Consider the following 14325-nt stretch of genomic DNA (forward strand, 5'->3'; position numbering starts at 1 on the left):
CGGAGACTTTAAACTGCTGCAAGTCCTTCGCAAGCGTTGAAATAAGCACACCGGTCCCTCGGAAAAAGCCTCCGCTTTGTAATATCAGAGAGAGAGAGAGTTAATAAAAATACTCCCCTAGATTCATCTTTTGGAGAATAGTAAGGACTTTTGCATGCATCTGATATTCAGTTTTTGTCATGAGACCTATTGGATATTAAATTGCACGACTAAAAAGCATGGTGCCCTGGCTGCTACTGGCTTCTATTGATATGCAAGCCTTTCTTCCTCCTTTAAGGGAGCGTGTTCAAAGGATCTGAGGAAATTAAAAGCTCTCTTCCACAAAGCTGTGATTACCCTGTTAAAAGATTAATGCTAGTATTGCCTTATTTTATTTAGCAGCCTCACAATTCTGAATCTGGGATTAATACAGATGAGGATGCTCGTTTTACCTTCCTTTTGTAGGTACTGGACTGGCAAGTCATTTTTTGTTAATGTTGTGAAACCCGTTTTGATGGCCTTCGGTTGTCTTTTCTGCTGATTGCTTGTGATGTTGTCAGTTGTAAATCTTTAGGGGTAAAACTTGGTCAGAGGATTGTTCTCCCATGTTTAACAGTTATCAGCTCTTTGGAAGCCAAATTGGATTAAGCATGAATGATTAAATAGTATAAATGAGATTCTCCTTTTCAGCCGGGGCTGATGAGTGTACCTCTTTTTCCGGGAGGTAGGCTCCGAAATCTAGACGCCGCGTACCCTGATAAGAGGACGGTGGCTGTCCGAGAAGCACGGCTGTCACCTGACACTGATGAAAGGTTAGCGGCGAGGAATCCACTCTTTCGTTGACTCCTTTAATGGACGGGATGGCTTCTTTCCAGAGAGCAGGAGAATACATAGCGGAGAACAAGTGGATACTTCCATTATTCAAGTTACTTTATAGTTGGCAGCGTATCTTGTATTGCATTTTTTCATCATTGAAAACCTACAGTAAGTAAGAAACATCAAATCCTCTTGGCTGGCTGCATCGTGTTACAGCTGGTTGTCTCGTTCCTGTTCCCGGAAGAGGCACGCTTCCTGCTTTTTCCAGTTTCCTTAAGAAGGGAAGAGATGCGTTCAAAGCGTTGCCAGGTATCAGATAACTGAACTTGTACATCACCCACAGGTGCTCGATCGCAGAAACGCTGACACCGTTTGTTGCTGCAGTGCTCCTGGTCAGAGCAAGCCTTTTCTCGTGGCCTGGGCTTATTACAAAGCGAGCAAAAACAATTAATGCAAACCTTAATAACCCCTGGAGGCCTGCATGCCCTCAGTGCAGTGATGCTGTTCAACATGTCTAAAGGTTGAACGACCTACTGTGTATAGCAAAGGTGGCGCGCTGCAGCCCGTACAGCGGTGGTATTACTGAGGATCTCCCCGCAGCAGATCCCGAGGGAACGAGGCTGGACTCCCCCTGGCCCTGCACGGGACCTGCGCTTTGTCAGCAGCTCTCCCGCTCGCAGACGTGGAAGCCGAAGAGCTCCGAATTGCAGCGACTTGCCCAACAGAGCCAAAAGCCACGCGGCTGCGATCAAACTAACACGTTACTCTGAGTCAAAGAGGGGAGGGGAGCAAATCTAATAAATACACTGCTCTGCAATAGCTATTTTGTGTGCTTGCACTATTCTGTGGTAAGTGGAAGTCAAACTGTAGTAATGCAGTAGTTAGGCAGAAGACAGGGCAGAAATGCATATTTATCTCTCTTTAATCTAGCAGCTCTTTCATGCAGCAGTAAATTGCCCCTGTAGAGTATCCCCTTATGGTGGGATAGGAGCAGAGATGCAAATCTGGTCCTGTGGAGGAGCTGCTTGTGGTACGTCCACACCTCTCCCCTTTTAACTCGGTATAATTTGTTATCAACACATGGACAGATCTCAGTTTAAAAAATGTGTGCGCATTTGTGTGTGCACGTGCATGAGCTTGCTCATTCATGGCTGGAAGGTGGTCATTGATACGGCGTTTGCCCTATCCTTGGGAAGAGCCAGTTTCTATGGGATTAAGGCCTCTGCGGACTAGAGACAGTTCCCAGCCTCCCCCCATCGCTGCCACCTGACCAGAATCTCACTGCTCCCCCACCCCAGGAAAAAATCAACGGGAGATTGGACTCAAGTCATTAGTAAGACTGGTGGTGAACTGGTTTCCATTCGTGAGAAGCAGGGGAAGACTCTGGCTTGGGCATGTTGGACCTAAATTACTGAGGGGTTGGTAGAACATCAGTGTGCATCCATCATGAGTGATGTGCTTGATGCAGGAATCAGTGGGTTAAATGTTGTGGTTGGTATTTTGCACGAGGTCAGACTAGATCGGGGTGGCCAAAATATGGCTCGCGGGCCAGTTTCAGCCCATCAGCTGTTTGGATCCGGCCCGCAGTGGCCCCCATGGTGCGCTGTACATGGGGCTGAGCCCCACCTGCTGCCAGCGGGGCAGCCCAGGCTGCACTCCCACCCACCCCAGCCCTGGCTAGCATGCAGCTTCTGGCAGGGCTGTTCCCAGCGCAGCTGCAGCTGCGGCCGGCCAGATGCTCCCCTGCTCCCCCCTGCTCCATCCACCCGCGGGGGCTGCTCATCGCGCCGAGCGGGTAGAAGGTGGCCAGGAGCTAGAGCTGGAGCTCCACGCACTGCGCGGGAGCCGCCCGGCTGAAGTTCCCCACCCGCCCCCCCCAGAGCAGCGCAGCGCAGCGGGGCAGGGGCGAGGGCAGGAGTCGGAGCAGCAGGCGCTGGAGGCGAAGAAAGACAACCTGGTCTTGTCAGCCCTGGCCAGCGTGCGTGCGACCATCCAGGTGCTGCTCTGCTCCCCTTGTCTTCCAGGGGCGGTGCGAGCCCGGCCTGCTGCAGTCACGCTGGGACCGGCCCTACTGGCAGCTGTGCGCTGGCTGGAGCCTGGGCCAGGGCCAGGGCCGGGGCTGGCAGGTGTGGGTTGGGGCACAGCACGGGCTGCCCCAGGCGGGTCTCGGCCCCACGTCCAGCTGCCGACGGGGCAAGCTCAGGAGCAGGATCACGCCTGTCCCGCTCCTGAACGCTGCCCCGCACCACCCAGCGCCTCGTCGGGAGGTTTGGTGAGCTGTTGGGGTGGTGACCTGGCCCACGACAGCTCATCCAAACTCCCAATGTGGCCCTTGGACCCAAATAATTGCCCACCCCTGCACTAGGTGACCGTGTAATGACGCTCTCTTCTCGCCTTCAGGTTTATAGACCAGCGGCAGCCCGGGCAGATTGTGGAGGGTAGCTGGCTCTGCATTTGTTCCCCCCAGATGTTGGTGCAACAGGAGTAGTTGCACTTTCCCAGCTCCCCGGGTGGCAATGGTTAACTAATAAATGCTATTCACTACACTGAGCAGGGCTGATATAATTCAAACTGCAGATTGTGTGGTGTGATAAAGTGCTTTGCAAGTTTTTTGTTAAACAAAAGAGCCTGGAACAGTTTCTGTTTCATTTGAAACATGGGCCAGGAAGGGGGTGGAAATCAATATTTGCTAAATGACGAGGGATAAAATCTTTGGGGAGAAAGGTAGCTATTGTCAAGTTTTGGAGAAGGTATAGCTGACATTGGACAGTAAATAAAAGGGGAAAAACCCTATCAGTGATTTGTTGCTGCATCCTTTTAAATCTGAGGTTAATTCATCCAGACCAAGGTGTGAGCAAGTACTCGCTAAGTGTCTTGGGCCCCATTTGGACCACTGGGTACTGCCCCCCACCCCTTCCTCGCATCTGGCAGGCATTTTGCGAGGCCCTTGCTCAGCGAGGCGTGCAGCATCTGCAGCAGCTTAGCGCTGTGTGCGCTGAGGAGATCAATGGGCAGGACTGCACTGGCAAACGAGGATTTTTTCCTGCTCTTTCAGCCCTAAACAAAAACAGCGAGCTTTCTCCGGGAGGTGAACCCAGGCCCCGGCAGCGCGCAGGCTCGGATCCGCGTGGGGCTAGGCTGGTCTCGGTCCCGCGAGCCGGGAAGTCGGAGTAGAGCGCGCTGGCGGCATCCACTTTGCAGACGGGTGTGGGGCTGCAAAATCAACCACCAGGCTAATTCCAGTAGTCGGGGGCCGGGCACGCTGTCGAGTGGGAGTAGAACAAAACCCGCGTCATGGGTGGTTGTTTTTGTGTGTCTCCAGAGGAGCTGCTGGAAGTCTAAATTATAGTTTTTCTGATGGCTATTTGAGCAAGGGCGACTAGAAGTGCGTGGGCGGGGGTGTTACTGGGAAAGCATTTGTCAGAGCTCAGAGGACTGTTAAAAATTTTTTCCCATTAGCTGATGAAGCAGCACAAGTGGGAGGTCTGCGAAGTCTGATCCACATTGCATGGGGAAGCAGCACGCTTGCAGAGGGGAGGAAACACCGGGGACTAAAGGGCTGGCTAATGCAGTGGAGAAAGGCAGGCGTAATGAGAGCCCAGGAGTGGCGGCTGACGTCGGAGGAGGGAAGGAGGTGCAGGTTGTTTGAGTGTTGAGGCAGACAGCCGTGGCGGGCTCGTGGTCTCTGGACGTGGTCTCTCGGGCCCCGGGTGTCGCGGGAGACCTGCCCCGAGATGAGCAGCAGGTCGGACCGAACGGCCCAGTGGCTTCTCCTCTGTGAATCCAAGCCCGAGACCTACTTGCGCCACGTGGGTGGTTGGGACGGCGCTGGTCCCAGCCTTCCTCCTCGTGCAACCCCCAGGATCGCACGTTTCCATCGGAGGCGTGCGGGTCGCGGCCGTGCTGGTCCGCAGGCAAAAGGAACCGGGGCTGGCGGCAGGGGCGAGACCTTCTCTCGACTGTGTTTGGCTCGGCGATTACCTAGGAGAGTTGGCTGTATTTGGCATTAGCTGGTTGTTAGAAGCATTGTCTGATATTTCTGGAGAGGACAGTAATATTGGTAATGAAAATCTCGCTGGTCTGCAGTTCAGCGTGCAATTTGTTTCTCTCCGAGGTATCCTTGTGTCTGTTTAGTATGCCGCGTACCATACTGAGACCTGGGTCTTGTTTAATCAGTTTGGTTCTGATTGCTTCCTTGTATCCATGGGTCGCATCTTGAATTCAGTGTTTTGCATTACAAATCCGCTCTCCGGAGATGGGCAGAATATATAGCTCCATCTGCCACATCGAGTTTTCGCCTTTTTTCAATGAGTTCTGTTAACAGGTGAAACGCGCATCCCAGCGAGCCCCCGGTACCGCGTCTGCGTGCAATTACAGACCGGCGCTGGCCGGATCCTGTGCTGCAACCTGGCGAAACCGTGGCAAGGCGCAACAGAGAGGAAGTGTGAACTTGGCGCGGGTCACGTGTTTGCACCGTCAGGGGCTTGCGTGTGTCTGACTAGCGCGATGCATCCTGCAGGCAAGACGCCTCTGCTCATGCGCCGCGTTGCTGATGCCAGCGAAGGTACAAAGAAGGTAGATTACTCGCAGGAACGTCATTTGAGCTCTTCTGATCTTTGGGATTTGGCTGGGAGTATTTCTGAAACGATTATTTCTCATTATTACTGTTACAGTGAGGGGTTTATTCTGAAAGCACTGCGAAAATGATGATAATGACTCCGGCACGGTGATCAGGATTAGGGAGATGACCATTATGTTACATTTCAATATTTTACCCCTCAGCACTTTTTTCTGCTAGGGTTGTGGGGGCATGTTTAAAGCTGGTTTATTTATTCCAAGTTTTTCAGCTGAAAATCAGTTGATCTGCTTTCTCCCCCTGCTTTGCTGAATTCACCTTTAGGCTGTGATCCAACCTGGAAATTTTCATCCTTAAGTACGAACATTTGGGGCGGGTGTTAAGGAGTGAAAGCAAGTTAGACTTGAAGACGCTTGGAAATGTCAGAAATGTTTCTGTAAGAGCGCTTCTAGGTCTCCAGTAAGTCCTGTTACCCCACGCACCCTCTTTCTTCTGGGAAGCAGTAGCAATACGTGCCAGTTTTATAGCGTTTTTTTCCATGTCCAAAGCATTTTAATTGATTTCTTGTGAAAGCTCTCCCAGGTAGGTAGGTCAGTATTGTCCCTGCGTTGCAGATGGGGAGCGTCAGGCTGCGAACGGAGGGACTTGCCAAGGTCGCAGCCGAGCGGTCGGCCCCGGAGCTGGGGCTGGACGCCGTGCTCGCGCGCGGTGCCGCCCGTCGACGCTTCGTGCACAGAAGTGCCGCGCGGCCGTCGCAGGATCGATGCCTTCTCCCTCCTGGGCAGCAAGGTGCAGACGCGTGGCCTCCGGAGCGGGTGCAGGGTGCTTGGGAGGACAGTTCAGCTGAGGCTGCGGCGTTGTAGGCGGGGGTCTTTCCCCATCGCTTGCTTGAACCTCGAAACAAAACCCCAGAGGTGTACACTGAAGTCAGACAGCCGGGAGCCGTCTTGCGAGGGCTGCGATCCCGCGGGCGGTCCTGGCGAGCTGCAGCGCAGGAGAAGGCGCCGAAGGGAGCTGACAGCAGGATGCGGTGGTGCAGGCTGCCTCGTGGTGCGTTTGCTGATGCTCGGATAGCCGTCTCGGAGAGCAGGCGTTAGGTCTGAAGCGGTGTCACGCCACGCCACGCCACGCCATGCCACGGGTGCCGAACCGCATTGCAAACGTATCGGTGATTTATTCCATCTGCTGTGAACATGCGTTTTCTTCGGGAGGTGCACCAACTTGAACTGCTCAGACTAAAAGCTTCTCCTGCAACAACATAGTGAGAGATGAGAATTAGGAGCACGCTGCGAGAGCCGATTCAGAAACGTGCATTTAGCTGAGCGCCTTCCTCACCCACCCAGCCTGCGTTGCACGCTGACATGGCAGCAGCATCGCGCTCCGGGGTCAGAGACGTCTCGTCCTGTGTGCAGAGTAGGAAATCACCGGTTAACAAACAGTTCGGTGCGTTTTGCCTGGTGACCGCCGCGTCGGGTGGAAGATGCGTATTATGTCAGACTTCAGAATGATGCACTGAGCAGAACGATGCAGGTTGCTAATCAAATGCATATCTTAAGTGTTATTTATCTTCGTTACTTTGAAGTCAGAGTCTATTAGGAGCTAGAAAGCAAAGTGCATTGAGTGTGAGGATGGGCAGGGGTGAAGGATCCCGCGGATGCTGGGGCCTGCCCGGAAGAGCAGCCGCCGCCACGGCTGCTTCTCTCTGCCCAGGGGAAGAAGGTGGAGCATCTGTGAAAGAGATGTAGGTGAGAGGAAGCAAAACGTTTAAATTTTTAGTCTAATTTTTAGCCTAGCAATATTTCCCAGAAACAGTAATGCTCATTGGGTAGTTTATTAGAAAGGTTATTGCCTGTACGGGGTATAACATCGCAGGCAGTTGGAGGATATTTATTACGCGTACAGCTGGCATTCCCTTCACCCGATGTTGAAGGCAATAGGCCTTCCTTGACCCAGCGCTGCTAGTAACCTTAAACTGTTTATAACATTTCCAGTAAAAATATGAATCTTTCATGAAATTGGGTATAGATTTTTATATGGATGCCTGATGTTAAAATAGACGGGATGAATTTTGTTAGCATTCGTATTCATAAAAGTACATTTCAAAGACTGTAAAAGATGAGATGCGAACTGTTACGGGTTTATAGTATTATGTGAAAAAAGTCTCTCTCTCTCCATTTCTAGAAAATCTAAACGCTAAAAGCTTGTGGTTCCTGAATTATTGCCAACACTACTCTGCCCTCCCCCATTTCCAAGGTGATGTTTTCTGTGTTTTTAATAAATGTTTTTATTTTGGCTCCTTCTCATTTCACAGGTTTAGCTGTAAGTGGCCGCTCTGAATAAAGCAAATCTGTTCTGGTTACATCAGCAAGCCATTTAGCATCCGCATAGCCGGTAATGTCTTCGACTTGTGTAATTAGTGCGGAGCTCGGGTCACCAGCGGGAGGAGTATGACGAGTCCAGAGTCGGTGCACTGGTGATCCCTTCCTGGTGCTTGCGGCCTGCTTGCTTTTGCAGCGGGTCCAGTTTATTTCTGAAGTGTGGAGGTGTTTGCCTCTCCCTAATTAAATATCTGTTCTCTCTGTGCTCTCCGCCAGGGCAACGGACTAAAATCCATTGTCTGGACAGGGAGATGCCCGGTACTTCCACTGTTAGACCTCAGGAAGGAAGCGGAGAGGAAAGCACCGCAGTCGTGTGATTTTGGGCACGATGGATCCTCCGAGTGCGAGGTCCGGTCTCGCTGGTTGAGGGCTAAGACTGAATGCTGTTCCTAGCTTGGACCAGCACACGATTATCCTTGCTGCCGTCGTTGTCTCTGAGGACGAATGCTCTGTCTGCCTGCTAGTTGCCACCGTCCCTTTGACCGTCCCCGGGGTCTGGAGCCTCGGTCAGCACCGACGGTCTGGTGTGAGCGGTCTGCTCGGCAGACACAAAGTGCACGGTCCGACCGCCGGGGCCCGCTTGGCTTGGCTTGACAGATACGGATAGCTGGTGCAGCATTAGTTGAATGAATGGCATGTCATTTTATTCCTAACTTTTTAAATGATAGGTGGAAAGCTTCAGCTAATGCCCCTTTAATAATTAATTGATGTGTACAGGCACATCTTAGAGCCATTTTCATTTTATATGGTATGATAGAACTTTGATTAATTACTACGGCTCGTAGAGTTGTAATAGATTAGTGCATTACTTAATGGGAGGAAAGCCTGTACTTTTCTTGTCAGTGACCAAATAATAATGGATCAGTTGAGAGGCAGTCAGCTATAGTTGATGCTTTCTTATTTAAAAAAAAATCCATTTATAACTTCTAGCGTATAAAACGTGTGCCTGTTGGGACTGCACCCCGTTTCCTCACCTTCCTTACGTTGCTTATATTCTTATACAAATAGAAATTGGGGGGCTGTTGCTGGGCGGAGGAAGACTTGGGGGTTATCAAGGACCCTAAGCTGAACAGTGGCTGGATGGTGTAGACAGACTGGGAAGAGCCCAGAGCAGGACAGCAGAAACGAGCAGTGGGCTAGGAAACATGCCTGGCCAGGAGAGGTGTGTGGAAGGGGGGTTATCGTTTGGAGAAGAGAAGGCTAAGAGGGGATTCGATAAGTCTTCCCCCCCGCCCCCCCTCAAAGTGGTGTTAGGAGCAGCATGGTGATGGATCACCCTCCGTGTCCACGGGGACCGGACAAGAAGTTATGCTGTTGAATTTCAGGAAGGGAAACGTCGGTGGAAGAATTTCCTAGCTCTGGGCCCGGTTCAGCACCGGAACAGATGACTTCGGTTGTGGCGTCCCATCGCTGGAAGCTTTTAAGAGCAGGTTAGACCAACATTTGACCGGGATGGTTTATATAGACATGATCCTGGCTTGGTCATCTGACAGCCCAAGTTGTTCCTTCCAGCCCTCTGTTTCTGTGATTAGGCTGGACAGGCCGTTGTGGGCACGGCACTGCTGAAATACCAGCACTTTGCCGCAGAGGTGCACTGAAGTAAGTCGCGCCATTTAGGCCTTCTTCTTCCTCCAGTGTTGAGTCTGGATCCAGATTGCAAGCAGCCAGCACAAAGGGAGACTTCCCAGGGGGCTTCTTGTGGAGGAGGGAGGGGAGCGCAAACCCAGTGCTTGGCCTGGGGAAGTCTGGAGCAGGGCCTTCTGCAATTAAACTTCATGTCTAAGCCGTATTGCCTGGATCAGGTTGCGGGGGGGCACACGCAACCATTAGTGCGTGGCGTGTTCCACCCTGACTTGTGAAGCTAGGCCCCTGGACTCTGCAGCAGCTTAATTTAAATAACAAATAGATATTTTTATTGGATTTAATATGAAAATGAATAATAGTACAGTAGCCTGTGGGGGGTTCATTTTGATATTAATTTTTACATATAGAAACCGCTTCTCTGTTTAATGTGAGCAGCACGAGCCTGTGGCACTTCTTAAAGTAATGTAGAGCCTGAATTGCCTGCATTTTCGTTTCCTCACCCCACCTTCTGCTTCCCGAGGTTATGTACCTTCTAAAAGAGTTCGGTACGGCTTAGCACACCGTCTATAATCGGCAATATTTGTACAGGCTGTCCCGAAATGCATGTGTTTCACTGAAAATATGATAGAGAGAGACAGAGGAGAAAGCTCAAAAGTGCATTTTAAATCAGTACCTTGAGTGTCTTGTGAATGGTGCGTGTGTCCCGCAGTTAATGCAAGGAAGCCTGTGATATATTTTACTACATTAGCGATCGCTGGGACAGGTATTAACACGGAGCCGTTCGGTGGCTTTGTGCAGAGTCACTGTAATATGGAAGACGGTAATGGTATGCAGTACCTATTCCATCTATTAAGAGTTCCTGGGGGGAAAGCAATAAAGTAATGCAGTAAAAAACGTCCCAATTGTCCCTGCTATAAAATGCTGCTGGGCCTTCTGGCTGAATGTAGTGAGCGAAGAATGGGGCTGCCCAGCTGTCAGCAGTCATTTAGTAATGAAATACCACGTACCCATTCAGTAATTCTCTCTCTCTTTCCTCAATACTTTGCTGCTAACTCACTGACGAGCAGATTCCATGAAATCAATTAGCAGATCTACCCGTCTCACGCTGGGTGGAATTAGTTGCAGGGAGAAATCTCACTCTCTCCCTATTAGGTGAACTGTGAGACCAATTAGTCACCTTAAACTTTCAAAAAAGGGTTCTTAAAAATAGCACAGTTCATTTGGCATGCGGACTTCAGTAAGTGCCAGCGCTCTCTACCTGGCCTGGCTGTTGGCTTTAGCCCCGTGACGCGTGTGCCACCCAGCTTTGCACAGGGCGCTGTTTATCCTTTAATTGTTGGAGGCACTCTGTGCCCGGCGATGCTTGGAGGAAGTGTCTTCATGCCCTGCCGCTGGGAAACGCGCGCTCTCGCTAGCCCTGGACTCGGGCGGAGGTGGCGCGCTCCTAGCCTGCACGTTTTCTTTAGACGTACAGATTTAAAGGACATTTTTGTCCCCCCCGTATGCGCAGAACGGTTCACAGTATGGTCTCGTCTAGCTCAAACTTCAAAGCCACGTGCATAAACTTGGGGCTTCAATAAACAAAAGACTAAAGAGTTGGTTTGCTGTTTTTGCCAACGCGGCAGCCTCGGGCTTTACGCTGTCCAGAAAAATGACAAACTACTGCAAACAGGAGCAGTTATTGGTGGCCAGACTTTCTTTTCTTTTTTTTTGCTAATGTTTCATTACAAAAAAAATTCCAACCAACTTTTATTTTTGCTGCTTCCGATACACTCTGTATTGGCAATTAATAGCTTAAGTGAGTCCTGTTTAAAAAAAGGTTTAAAAAAACAACCTTTGGTATGAATCATAAATTTACAAAGTCCCAGGAGGTAGAAATCTTTCTATATTAGCACTAACTGGAAATGTTTTAAGGTAATGGTTTAATAAATATTTTAGCACTGTCTGTCTTAGTAAAATTTTGACCTTCTCAGTGCTCCACCAGGCCTGGGATGTTAACACGGAAATTGCCAACGACATACGCAGAACATACAAGCTAATTTACTGAATTTTGCAGGTCCTTTCTTGCAGACAAAAATATTTAAAGCTTGGACTTCTGTAATTTGAGCTTCTGTGCAAGCTGTAGTAGTTAGATACCGTACGGCTTAACCCTTAGCTCACTGACATCTGCCAGATGTTTGAATGCTTCTTAGGAGGACGTGGATAGAAACGTTTCCAGTCTCCGCAGGGTTAAAAAGCTTGTAGTTAATCCAAAACATAAAAAATGCTGCAGCAGCAGAATTGCTTCAAGCTCTTTTAAAAGTCCTTTCAAGTTAAGATGACATTGCTTTTGGTTTTAATGTAATGAATTCAATAAAGCGAGAAGGCACTAGCTCTTCCTAGTCGTTCTCACTCTCTGGTGAGGAGAGGAGGGTTTATGGATCCTTATCCAGCGAGATAAGGACCTGCTCGCCTGTAGCCTGGTAAATTTAAAGTGGAGCATTTTTAGTAACAGTGGAGAAAGCGTGTTGTTTCCAGCCTCCAGGACGAAGACCTCCGGAGCGCGTTTCCAACGGAGCAGGCCACCCAGGGACATCAGCCCATTTTCACAAGGATGGGTCAATAGAAGCCGGCTCAAATTGTCCTTCAGCCAGGAAACGTTGCATCGTCTCTCTCCTTCATTTCGGCGGTGGGTGCCCCGTGCGAGCTCGTCTCAGGACCTGCGGTGGGCTTTCTGCACCTGCGTTTCAGAGGGAACGTGTGCAACGAGCAATCGCTTCTCTGCCAAGCCCATGTAGATGGAAGAAAAGACTTCTCCTAACTGCTCTTAGATGCTGGGTGCTGAGCAGCTGGAAGTGCAATAACTGAGATTATAGGGGTGGGGTTTCCTCGTGCGGTGGTGGTACCCGATAGTTCCCTACCCCGTCCCCTGCTCCCACCCAAAGCCCAGTCATTTTACCACTAGGAAATGTGTTCTTCATCCAGTAAGAAACTCATCTGCCTGTCCCTCCGATACGTGCAACATGGTGAATCTTTTTGAAATGGAGCACTCCCCTGTCAGCACGTCTCCCCGCAGAGAGCAGGCGTGATAACAAATGCTTGCCAGGTATTTCATAGAGTTCATAGACATTCGGGCTGGAAGGGACCTCGGAAGATCATCGAGTCCAGCCCCCCGCCCCAGGGGCAGGAAGTCAGCTGGGGTCATAGGATCCCAGCAAGATAAGCATCCAGTTTACTCTTGAAGGTGTTCAATGTAGGTGCTTGAACCACCTCCGATGGCAGGCTGTTCCAGACCTTGGGGGCTCGGACAGTAAAGAAACGTATTAGACAGTAAAGACAGTGTTAGTCACGGTGGGCACCGCGCTCTGCCGTGGTCACGTGCTCTTCGCCTTCCCTCTCGGGTCTAGCACGTCCGCCGTGTCTGTTGACATAGTTGGGTTGCTCGGAGGATCCCTTGTAGGCGCTGGGGACCTGGGGCTGGACAAACGCAGCTTGGCCGCGTTGAAATGCTCCTTGTCCAGAGCTGTTCTTCTGTCGGAGGTTTGTCTCCCGTGGTCCACGTTGCAGCTGCGGTGTAGGGTCGATGAGCTGCGTGTGCTATGAGCGGAGGGGTCCCAGCATCACCTGTGCTCCCTCGTGGAGGGCAAGTAGCTGATAAGCTGGTGTGACGGGCACAGGGAATGTGTGTGTGTGTGGGGGGGGGGGGGATTGTGTGGCACTTGAGTGTGAACAGCCTGTCATTGTACTGGTCTTGCTTCTGTACACTGGTGTCTGCCCAACCAAGTGGGTCCTCGGAGACAGATAAGTCACTTAATTATAGCAGAAGGGTAGGGAGGCCAGTGGATTATGCTTCAGACTGGGAGACCTACGTTGAAGGCCAAGCCCAGGCACGTGCACCTGCCCGAGCAGAGCTCGGTGCTGCCCACAAGAGCCGTGAAGACGAGCTCCGTAACCGGTGTGCTGGGAGGCGTTTGCATAGGTCCTGAAATGACCTTGGCAACTCCATGCGACCTTGGTGGTGTTTCTGCCAGGTGTGGTAGGGGCTGGATGAAGGCACTGCTGGGTTGGTGCATCCCGAGGATGCTTTTATCGGAGATGCGCCCCTGAAGGTGTTGCGTGGAGTTTGTCTCGGGGTGGATCCTACAGCAGTCGGGGTTGGGCGCGCAATGTTAACGCCAGCGGGCTCTCGTAGAAGAGCTACGAACAACTTCACATGAATCACCTGGTCTGTGCACAACGTGTTGTCGAGTGCCAGCGTCCTCCAACCAGAACTGGATCACTAATCTCGCTCTGGCAGTTCCTTGGGACTCTGTTCTTCCACTTAATGAGCTGATCATTGATGCTTTTCCAAGTGTTTTCATGTCTTTTAATGCTAGTTCAAACGTCTGAGGTATTGTGAAAGCAGGCAGAGAAGATACCAGCTGCATCGGGGGTGCTCCCAACGTGCGCGTTCTCCGCTCCCTGTAACGGAGAGAATTGCCTGCCGTCCCACAGCTGCATTTTGCCTCTCCCCTCCAGAATTGAAATTCACTTTCAGCAAAAGGCAGAGAGAGGAGAGAGAGGAAGACAGATACGTGCAGCTAACATGCAGCCTTTCTCCTTGGAACCGCCTCCTTCTCCGCCTCCACGTCCCTCACCCCCACGCACACCCAGGAAAGGATGGGTTTTGTGTTGCACAACCGGGCGGGGGTGTATAGTTATGTGTAAGCATGTGTTATACGCTGGAGGACAGGGCTAGGCTTCAGAGTGACCTAGACAAATGGGAGGACTGGGCCAAAAGAAATCTCATGGGGTTCAACAAGGACAAGTGCAAAGTCCTGCACTGAGGAGGGAGTGATCCCCTGCACCGGTGCAGGCTGGGGGTGGCGGGCTGGGCAGCAGCTCTGCAGACAAGGACCTGGGGGGGGACAGGGGACAAGGAGCTGGACAGGAGCCAGCAGTGTGCCCTTGTGCCAAGAAGGGTACTGGCATCCTGGGCTGCATTGGCAGGAGCGGTGCCAGCAGATGGAGGGC

General features: G+C 51.2%; 1 protein-coding gene across 7 annotated transcripts in view; it reads left to right on the forward strand.

Annotated features, from left to right (window-relative positions):
- The window catches only part of PTPRF (protein tyrosine phosphatase receptor type F), a 409613-nt gene that overhangs the window by 138678 nt on the left and 256610 nt on the right, over nucleotides 1–14325 (forward strand). Inside the window, exon 1 of one of the 7 annotated variants that reach the window (XM_059727697.1) lies at nucleotides 12060–12418. The exons of the other annotated variants lie outside the window; for them this stretch is intronic. The gene's annotated coding sequence lies outside the window, so the exon portion shown is untranslated. Of the gene's footprint in view, nucleotides 1–12059; nucleotides 12419–14325 lie in introns of those variants that run through there. 7 annotated transcript variants of the gene reach the window in all.

Source organism: Alligator mississippiensis, chromosome 5 (assembly GCF_030867095.1).
Source record: "Alligator mississippiensis isolate rAllMis1 chromosome 5, rAllMis1, whole genome shotgun sequence".
In the NCBI taxonomy this organism is placed as follows: Eukaryota; Metazoa; Chordata; order Crocodylia; family Alligatoridae; genus Alligator; species Alligator mississippiensis.